Consider the following 9,947-nt stretch of genomic DNA (forward strand, 5'->3'; position numbering starts at 1 on the left):
TAGCGCTCACCTTGTCTTCTCCAGACAAGCTTTTTTCCGGATGCCCCAAAATATCAGAAAGGGGATTCATCAGAGAAAATGACTTTACCCCAGTCCTCAGCAGTCCAATCCCTGTACCTTTTGCAGAATATCAGTCTGTCCCTGTTGTTTTTCCTGGAGAGAAGTGGCTTCTTTGCTACCTTTCTTGACACCAGGCCATCCTCCAAAAATCTTCGCCTCACTGTGCGTGCAGATGCACTCACACCTGCCTGCTGCCATTCCTGAGCAAGCTCTGTACTGGTGGTGCCCCGATCCCGCAGCTGAATCAACTTTAGGAGACGGTCCTGGCGCTTGCTGGAATTTCTTGTGCACCCTGAAGCCTTCTTCACAACAATTGAACCACTCTCCTTGAAGTTCTTGGTAATAAATGGCTGATTTAGGTGCAATCTTACTGGCAGCAATATCCTTGCCTGTGAAGCGCTTTTTGTGCAAAGCAATGATGACGGCATGTGTTTCCTTGCCGGTAACCATGGTTGACAGAGGAAGAACAATGATTCCAAGCACCACCCTCCTTTTGAAGCTTCCAGTCTGTTATTTGAACTTAATCAGCATGACAGAGTGATCTCCAGCCTTGTCCTCGTTAACACTCACACCTGTGTTAACGAGAGAATCACTGACATGATGTCAGCTGGTCCTTTTGTGGCAGGGCTGAAATGCAGTGGACATGTTTTTGGGGGATTCAATTAATTTGCTTGGCAAGTAGGGACTTTGCAATTAATTGCAAGTCATCTGATCACTCTTCATAACATTCTGGAGTAGATGCAAATTGCCATCATACAAACTGAGGCAGCAGACTTTGTGAAAATGTATATTTGTGTCATTCTCAAAACTTTTGGCCACGACTGTAGAATCTGAAACCAAATCAATGAGGGTGTTTTATAAATCTCACGCGGCCGTTTTGCATTGTCTGACACACTTGATTGCATTCGATTCGGGAAACCGGGCTACCTCCCGGGCGTGAGCCTGGTGCCCCATTCAAAATAAAAGTGACGTAATTAAGCACGTGTAGTAACTTGTAGGATTCTGTGTTCTCAGGCAAAAATGGTTGGTTTTGCTTTAAATGCCTTCCCACTGAATTCCAGAAAATTCAAACATTTACTTAATGGGAAAGAGATGTATGTTTCTGAACGATGCATCATGCTGCCTTGTTGACAAAATGACCTATACAGGCTTTTATTATTCGGACCAAAAGGAGGGATTCTGGATTTTTTTTAAATGATCCAATAGGGCAACGTAATGGATTTGATTGACATGTAAACTAACCTATGAAGTGGTATTTTATGTCCATTTTGTCCTATCCACAACAACCATGTCATACGTTTCATTTATTTGGACAAAAAAATATTTTTTCCCATTAGATAACACAGCCACAAAGTGGCTATATCTTAAAAATGGTTGAAAACAAAAATGTAGTTTTTGGTCTAAATCTAAGTTTAGGGTTAGGTTTTAACGTCACATTTTAAGAAGATACATTTTAGAAATAGGCGGGGCTTATGACTTTGCGGTAACTAGTGACGACCCAAATAAACAACAGAAGATCTCTGACATATGTAGCCACAGACAGAATGGGTAACTCAGACATGTCAAAGGGGCTATAAAGCAGAAGCATCCATTTTGAGAAAGTCCAGTCGCTGGTAGTGGGAGAGAATAGAACTAGGTGAACCTTGGCCGACATTCTGCACATTTTCTCATCGATGAAACATCTGACCTTAATACATTTTTCTGTTCCCAAAACTATAACGTAAACTCACTCACTTTTGTACAGTGCCTTGGTCCATACAATTGACCTAATTTTAGCGCCCCAAAAACGTAATACTTCCAGATCAACTGTAATGTTAATACCATTGTAAAGCACAATTTCTCCCCTTTCCAACAAAATAAATGGCATGACCTCCACGCTGCCCGTTTCTGCATAATTCAAGAAGGCAATGAGCTCTGTCGGGTCTTTTTAAAAATGGCGGGTGGGGAAGCTAAACTAATGCCTGATAGTGAGAAGGAGAGATCACATGTGGGAAAACTGCTTTTTTTCACTCGATCCAATTTATCACCTTATCGCCTGTAAAATGTAAATAAAACACTATAAAGAGTTTATATAATGTGTCATTACATACCTATTTGAAGGTTTGTGTCGAATTTGAATCTGGTTTTTAGGGCGGTGCTAAATTGATCTTCAGAGGTAAACATTGTATTTTGAGAGACATGATGCCTTCAGTGACGACGCAAAAAATGACTAGGGATCCCCCCCTTAACCCGTCACTGTCCATTTCTTGTTTTTAAACGATGAGAGAAGTGCTACACCTGGTGGAGAGAGATTGTAAGACAGAATTAGTTGCTTTACTTTTTTTATTTTTTATTTTTTTATTATTATTATTATTATTATTTTTATTATTAATAACAAATCAATACATAAAGCACATGAGGGAACACAAGCATACATAGATTACAAACAATAGACAATCGAGCTAGGGGGTACAATATCACATTACAATTACACAAGGATCTTAAGGGACATGCATATACTTACAATTCTAACAGCTTTTTTGTTAGTCGAGCATTTAACCGTCTTAAAATACAGTTCAATTTCTTTTTGTAGGGTACGAAAATGTGGTTTTCTGTTTGTAAATTTACATTTGTGTATATGAAATTTGGCCAAAAGAATAATGAAATTAATTACATAAAAATGATTCCGCTTATTTCTATTGTATGTAAAGAATCCAAACAGTACATCTCTCCACAATAGTGTAAAATCTTCATAAATGTGTTCAATTATAAACCTACTGATGTCTTGCCACAGTTTTCTTACATGCATACAATGCCAAAAAAGATGCACAACTGTTTCTGGGTGGTCATTACAAAAGGAGCAATTTGAGTTTATGTTTTCCTTAAACTTCTTCATATAGTGGTTGGCAGGATAATATTTATGAATAATTTTAAAGGAAACGTCCTTAATTTTGTTAACAAGTAGGTATGTGTGTGGCAACATCCAAACTTTTTTCCAACAGATATTCTCAATAAATCCATTCCAATAAGGTATGACATAAGGTATAGATAGAACATCCTGCTGAAACAAGGTTCGTATCGCTCTGTTGTTGAATGGACCAAAAGATAAACAAATCTTTCCTACTGATGAGTCAACAGGGTCAACAGAAGGTAGGCTCTGAGGGTCAGGTCTTGACAGGTTCCTGAATAACATAGCAACACCTGAGGGAATGGCATCTAAAACAATTGCAAAATCTTTAGGTGTTACAGGGACCTTGTAAAGTTTTAAGAATTCTTTATAACTGAGTAAAAGACCCTCTGCATTTACCAGTTGGCTCACCAATAGGATATTATTTCGGAACCAATATTCTAAAAACAGAGAGGTATTTTTATACAATATATCCCGATTATTCCATATATAATATCTGTGTGGAGAAAAATTGTGTTTATAAATTAAGGACCATGACAAGAAAACCTGCCGATGAAAAGCAGAAAGTTTCACTGGAACTTTGTCAATATTATAATTGCAAAACAACATGAAGTTAAGGCCACCAAAAGTAGAGAAGACATGATGAGGAATAAAATTCCAGATAGAAGTGGGTCTTCTTAGAAATTGTTTTATCCAATTGATCTTAAAAGTATTATTTAAAGTAGTAAAATCCAGAAAATTCAGTCCTCCATTCTCATAAGTGTTCATTACAACAGTTTTCCTAATGTAATGGGTACGGTTTCTCCAAAGAAAGTTGAAAAGCATCTGGTCTATCTCCTTGCTTATTTTACGGTCAAGATATAAAGATAGCGCACCATATGTTAGTCTAGAGATACCTTCAGCCTTGGTTATTAGGACTCTACCTTTTAAAGATAGGTCCCTCTGTAGCCATTGATTTAGTTTCTTCTGGTTTTTTTTAATAAGAGGGTTAAAATTTAGTAAGCCTCTAGACTTCTGATCCTTTGTAATGGTTATGCCTAAATATGTAAGTTATTCTTTTACTGGAATACCTTAATATGAAGGTGTCACACAATCTTTGACAGCCATGAGTTCACATTTCTTAATGTTAAGATATAGACCAGACGCTTTGGAAAAGGATTGTATCACATTGATCGATATGGGAATTTGGTTAGCGTCTTTCAGAAAAAGTGTAGTATCGTCAGCCAGCTGGCTTATAATAATTTCTTTACCAGCTATGGAGATACCTTGTACAGGACTATTATTTAAAGAATTTGCAAGAAGTTGGGTGATTAATAAAAACAGGTACGAAGAGATAGGACAACCTTGCCTAATTCCTCTCTTTAACTCAAATCTAGGTGAGGTGCCATATTTCAATTTGATAGAGCTGTTACCATTTGCATAGAGAGTCTTAATAGCCTTACAGAAAAAATCCCCAAAGCCAAGTCTCTCAAGGGATTGGAAGAGAAACTGATGCTCTACTGTGTCAAATGCTTTATAAAAATCTAAAAATAATATGAAGCTATCCTCAGTTATTAGGTCTGAGTAGTCAAGTACGTCTAATACTAGTCTGACATTGTTAGAAATATGTCTGTTCTTCATGAAGCCAGACTGTGTTTCATCAATGTTTGCATCCAGGACTTCTTTAATTATTTTTGCAAGTAGTGAGGCTAATATCTTATAGTCATTATTAAGAAGACAAATTGGCCGCCAGTTATCGATGAGCAGCACTTCTTTTTTAGGTTTAGGTATCAGTGTTATTAACCCCTGACTCATTGTAGGAGGGAGAACATTGTTTTTAATACTCTCTAAAAAGACTTCAAATAGGAAGGGACCTACTTGTTCAGAAAATAATTTGTACAATTCTGATGTAATTCCATCAACACCTGGTGATTTATTGTTCTTTAGATGTTTGATAGACTCTATAATCTCTTCAACTTTGATGGGTTCATCACACTGTTTAGATTCTATATCACTGATAGTGAACATTATTCATTGAGTTAAAAAACATATCTGTGGATTCCTGACAGTACGTAGAGCTATACAATTTTCTGTAAAAATTGCTGCAGTATTTAGCGATTAATTTTTGGTCATCTGTAATAACACCATCAATGTTTAACTTATGGATAGTGTTATTTTTAGAATGAAATTTCTCAAGTCTAAAGAAATAGGATGAATTCTGTTCTCCCTCCTCAATCCATTTTTCCTAGATCTAATAAAGGCTCCTTCTGCTTTTAATTTATATATATTATCCACTTTATTTTGTAACTCAATTAGTTCCATCTTCTCCTCCCCCAAGAGGTCAGCTGGGGACCTCTGAGAAAGGGAAGTTATCTTAATGATCACCTTTTCCTCCTCAGCTCTTCTGGTCTTAGCAAGATTACTACCATATTTTCTAAGATATTTGGACTATATCATTATTTAATAATGAGCTATTTAGCTTCCAGTAGGATGCTCTGCCAAGGTTCGTATCAGGAGTAAATATTTTGATATCAATGTAAATAGCCTTATGGTTTGTGAGGGGAGTAGTATAAATATTTGTAGTAACACACTCACTATCAATACATTTGGATATAAGCCAAAAATCTATTCTGGATTGTCTGGAGCCTGTTTTGTTACTCCAAGTGAATGATCTTTCAGCCGGAAACCTCTCTCTCCATATACAGTGCCTTGCGAAAGTATTCGGCCCCCTTGAACTTTGCGACCTTTTGCCACATTTCAGGCTTCAAACATAAATATATAAAACTGTATTTTTTTGTGAAGAATCAACAACAAGTGGGACACAATCATGAAGTGGAACGACATTTATTGGATATTTCAAACTTTTTTAACAAATCAAAAACTGAAAAATTGGGCATGCAAAATTATTCAGCCCCTTTACTTTCAGTGCAGCAAACTCTCTCCAGAAGTTCAGTGAGGATCTCTGAATGATCCAATGTTGACCTAAATGACTAATGATGACAAATACAATCCACCTGTGTGTAATCAAGTCTCCGTATAAATGCACCTGCACTGTGATAGTCTCAGAGGTCCGTTAAAAGCGCAGGGAGCATCATGAAGAACAAGGAACACACCAGGCAGGTCCGAGATACTGTTGTGAAGAAGTTTAAAGCCGGATTTGGATACAAAAAGATTTCCCAAGCTTTAAACATCCCAAGGAGCACTGTGCAAGCGATAATATTGAAACGGAAGGAGTATCAGACCACTGCAAATCTACCAAGACCTGGCCGTCCCTCCAAACTTTCAGCTCATACAAGGAGAAGACTGATCAGAGATGCAGCCAAGAGGCCCATGATCACTCTGGATGAACTGCAGAGATCTACAACTGAGGTGGGAGACTCTGTCCATAGGACAACAATCAGTCGTATATTGCACAAATCTGGCCTTTATGGAAGAGTGGCAAGAAGAAAGCCATTTCTTAAAGATATCCATAAAAAGTGTCGTTTAAAGTTTGCCACAAGCCACCTGGGAGACACACCAAACATGTGGAAGATGGTGCTCTGGTCAGATGAAACCAAAATTGAACTTTTTGGCAACAATGCAAAACGTTATGTTTGGCGTAAAAGCAACACAGCTCATCACTCTGAACACACCATCCCCACTGTCAAACATGGTGGTGGCAGCATCATGGTTTGGGCCTGCTTTTCTTCAGCAGGGACAGGGAAGTTGGTTAAAATTGATGGGAAGATGGATGGAGCCAAATACAGGACCATTCTGGAAGAAAACCTGATGGAGTCTGCAAAAGACCTGAGACTGGGACGGAGATTTGTCTTCCAACAAGACAATGATCCAAAACATAAAGCAAAATCTACAATGGAATGGTTCAAAAATAAACATATCCAGGTGTTAGAATGGCCAAGTCAAAGTCCAGACCTGAATCCAATCGAGAATCTGTGGAAAGAACTGAAAACTGCTGTTCACAAATGCTCTCCATCCAACCTCACTGAGCTCGAGCTGTTTTGCAAGGAGGATTGGGAAAAAATGTCAGTCTCTCGATGTGCAAAACTGATAGAGACATACCCCAAGCGACTTACAGCTGTAATCGCAGCAAAAGGTGGCGCTACAAAGTATTAACTTAAGGGGGCTGAATAATTTTGCACGCCCAATTTTTCAGTTTTTGATTTGTTAAAAAAGTTTGAAACATCCAATAAATGTCGTTCCACTTCATGATTGTGTCCCACTTGTTGTTCATTCTTCACAAAAAAATACAGTTTTATATCTTTATGTTTGAAGCCTGAAATGTGGCAAAAGGTCGCAAAGTTCAAGGGGGCCGAATACTTTCGCAAGGCACTGTATCAGTAAGATCAAACTTTTCCATAAAAAGTATTAAACCCAAATTCTGATTGTTTGGCCTACCTGGGTGCCATTTATCAGTTGAATGATCTATTGTAATGTTAAAGTCCCCTCCTATCAATAATAACGAATTTGGAAATTTAGATAACCAATGAAGTATATGTTTCTCTATAGATTCAAGCAACTCATCATTCTCATGTTTGGTGTTGTACCCGTAGAAGTTTACAGTAATGAGTGTAATGTCATTGTAACTGATCACAAGACAAATAAAGTGACCAAAGGGGTCACATTCCGAGTGTAGAATATTACCACCAAAGTTATTTTTCATTGTAGTGACACCAGCAGAGCGTTCAGATCCATGGGAAAGCCAAATATCGTTGCCCCACTGTGACCTCCAGAAGTTGGCATCAGCCAAAATTGAGTGAGACTCTTGAAAAAAGCAAAAATCTGTTCGAAATTGTTTAGCAAAAAAAAATAAGGCCTTGCGCTTCACACTGTTTCGTAACCCCCTAGCATTAAGAGATAATATAGACAAAGACAAAACAACAAAGATTATATAAAAGTATAAACTGTAGTAGGATGAGTCAAAGACGTAGGAGCAGTGAACGTAAACGATAAGGAACCGAGATCTGCACCATTTAAGTCAATTTAAAGAGAAAATAGCTTATTCCATAACCTTTGAAATTCAACTCAACTGGAAATTATGTTCAAGACCAAACCAAGGGTTCTTGTAGTAAGAGAGACTAAAAACCCTCTTTAGTGTAATCAGGAACTATTCTGAGAAATAAAACAACAAATAATAATTTAAATAAAAGGCTACCTACTAATGAACTAATGAAATGTACTAATGAAAACTGATCATAAAATAATTGAATAACAAATTGTTTTACATATAAACGTTCCTAAGACCTTTTTTGGAAATAAGTATTAATAACTAAATAGAACAATAACCGTGTAAAGTCAGAGCAGACCTGTATGCCATTTAAAACAGTATCTTAGTTACTGTATACATAAAACATAAATTCAGCTTTCAATCTTCTTCGTAAGTTTGTAAACAAAATAGGTCTTCTGGTCATACAAGAACAAACTAATGAATTGAAATACCTGAGTATTCCTGTAAAATAGTCACCTGGTGCTTGTTAGGTAAACCACATAAGGAAAATGAGAATACCATGGCTGAAACCATCAACCTGTTCCTTCTGGTGACATTTTAGGGAGGAATATGGATTTCTGAACCGTTGATGAAACCTCGTCCTCCGACGAAGTAAGCAGCCTTCCCCTCACTTCGTGCTATCTTGATCGTTGGCCACAACTTGTTCCTTCTTTCTGTCTTCCGGGCTGAGATGCTTGGCGAAACGCATACCATGGCTCTGAAGGAAGGCGTTCTTCCTAGCAGCTTTCCAGACAGCATACCTGTAGAATCTGGTAGTGAATAGGATGATGATACCCCTGGGTCTTGAATCGTTTTGCTGTTGCTGTTGCTTCTTGCCGAGGCGATGCACAACGTCGATGGTATCACCAACTTTGTTCTTCTCTGCAGGCAAAACTTCTTGGCAGATATGGATAGCCTGTCCTCGCACATCTTCATTCTCCACCTCTGGCAAGCCGTAGAGTCTCAGGTTCCATTTCCTTGTGTATTGTTCCAGATCAGTGAGACGTCTATGGTAGACATTGTTATTCTTTTCCACCCTTTCCACATTTTTTTTAACTTTTGCCACTCTCGTTTTCACATCCTTGATTTCACCACATGCAAACTCCACAGTCTTCTTCAAGCCTTCGATAACCATGGTGTTCGCGCCTACCATTTTCTCAATGGCGTCACACCTGGAGTTGATGAGTAAGGAGAGGGTAGCCATGATGTCAGAGTTCATGTTGGGTTTTTTGGAGGGTGGAGGTTTGCACGGAGTAACCGGTAAAGAGGGGAATTCGTCATCTTCAGCATTCGAAAGCATGCTATTATCCATAGGCGAAGCGTAGTTATGGCAGTTGTCTATAAGCACGTTTCTCTCTTGTTGATTAGCAATAGAGCGGCTAACTTCTTCCTTTCTTTTTTTGTCACGACTTTGCCTGGACATGCTGAAATAAATGATCCAATTATCATTCCAGTCACAGGAAAGGTCTTATATCTTGAACAAATAAAAATAATGACTAAACTTTTTTTTTTTCACAATCTTTCTGAGGTTTGGTACGGAGCTCGGTAAAAATGCCTCTGTTCAAGCAGCCAACTTGGCACCGACCGTTCTTTACGCGTGCTGTACGTTACAGCATGAAACGTCACGATGTAATGGAGGGTCAGTTTTTTCAACTTTTCTCCAATACTATAGAGCCATTACCATGTCTATCAACGCTTGAATTGAAACGTAGTTCACACCCCCGATTTTGAAGTCATCACAGTCCCATTAGTTTTATTTGCAGCCTTGTTTGAATGTCGCGGTTGCGCACATTTGTACGGAATGGGGTGAGTTTACGTTAATCTGTTACGAACACAGTGCTTTACGTTTTTAATGGACTTAAAGCTTTGCCAACTTTTAAAAACAAAATGCGTTGTTTAGAAGGAGTGCAAGGCTGAATTGAGTTTGTGCAAATGCGCACTTCACAGATGAGGCGTTCCTTAACGGAAATATGCAAAATAATGCTACAACGCGCCAATAGGATCTCGCTAGCTCGTGCTTGGCTATGCCTACCTCCT

This window comes from Oncorhynchus clarkii, chromosome 17 (assembly GCF_045791955.1).
Source record: "Oncorhynchus clarkii lewisi isolate Uvic-CL-2024 chromosome 17, UVic_Ocla_1.0, whole genome shotgun sequence".
In the NCBI taxonomy this organism is placed as follows: Eukaryota; Metazoa; Chordata; class Actinopteri; order Salmoniformes; family Salmonidae; genus Oncorhynchus; species Oncorhynchus clarkii.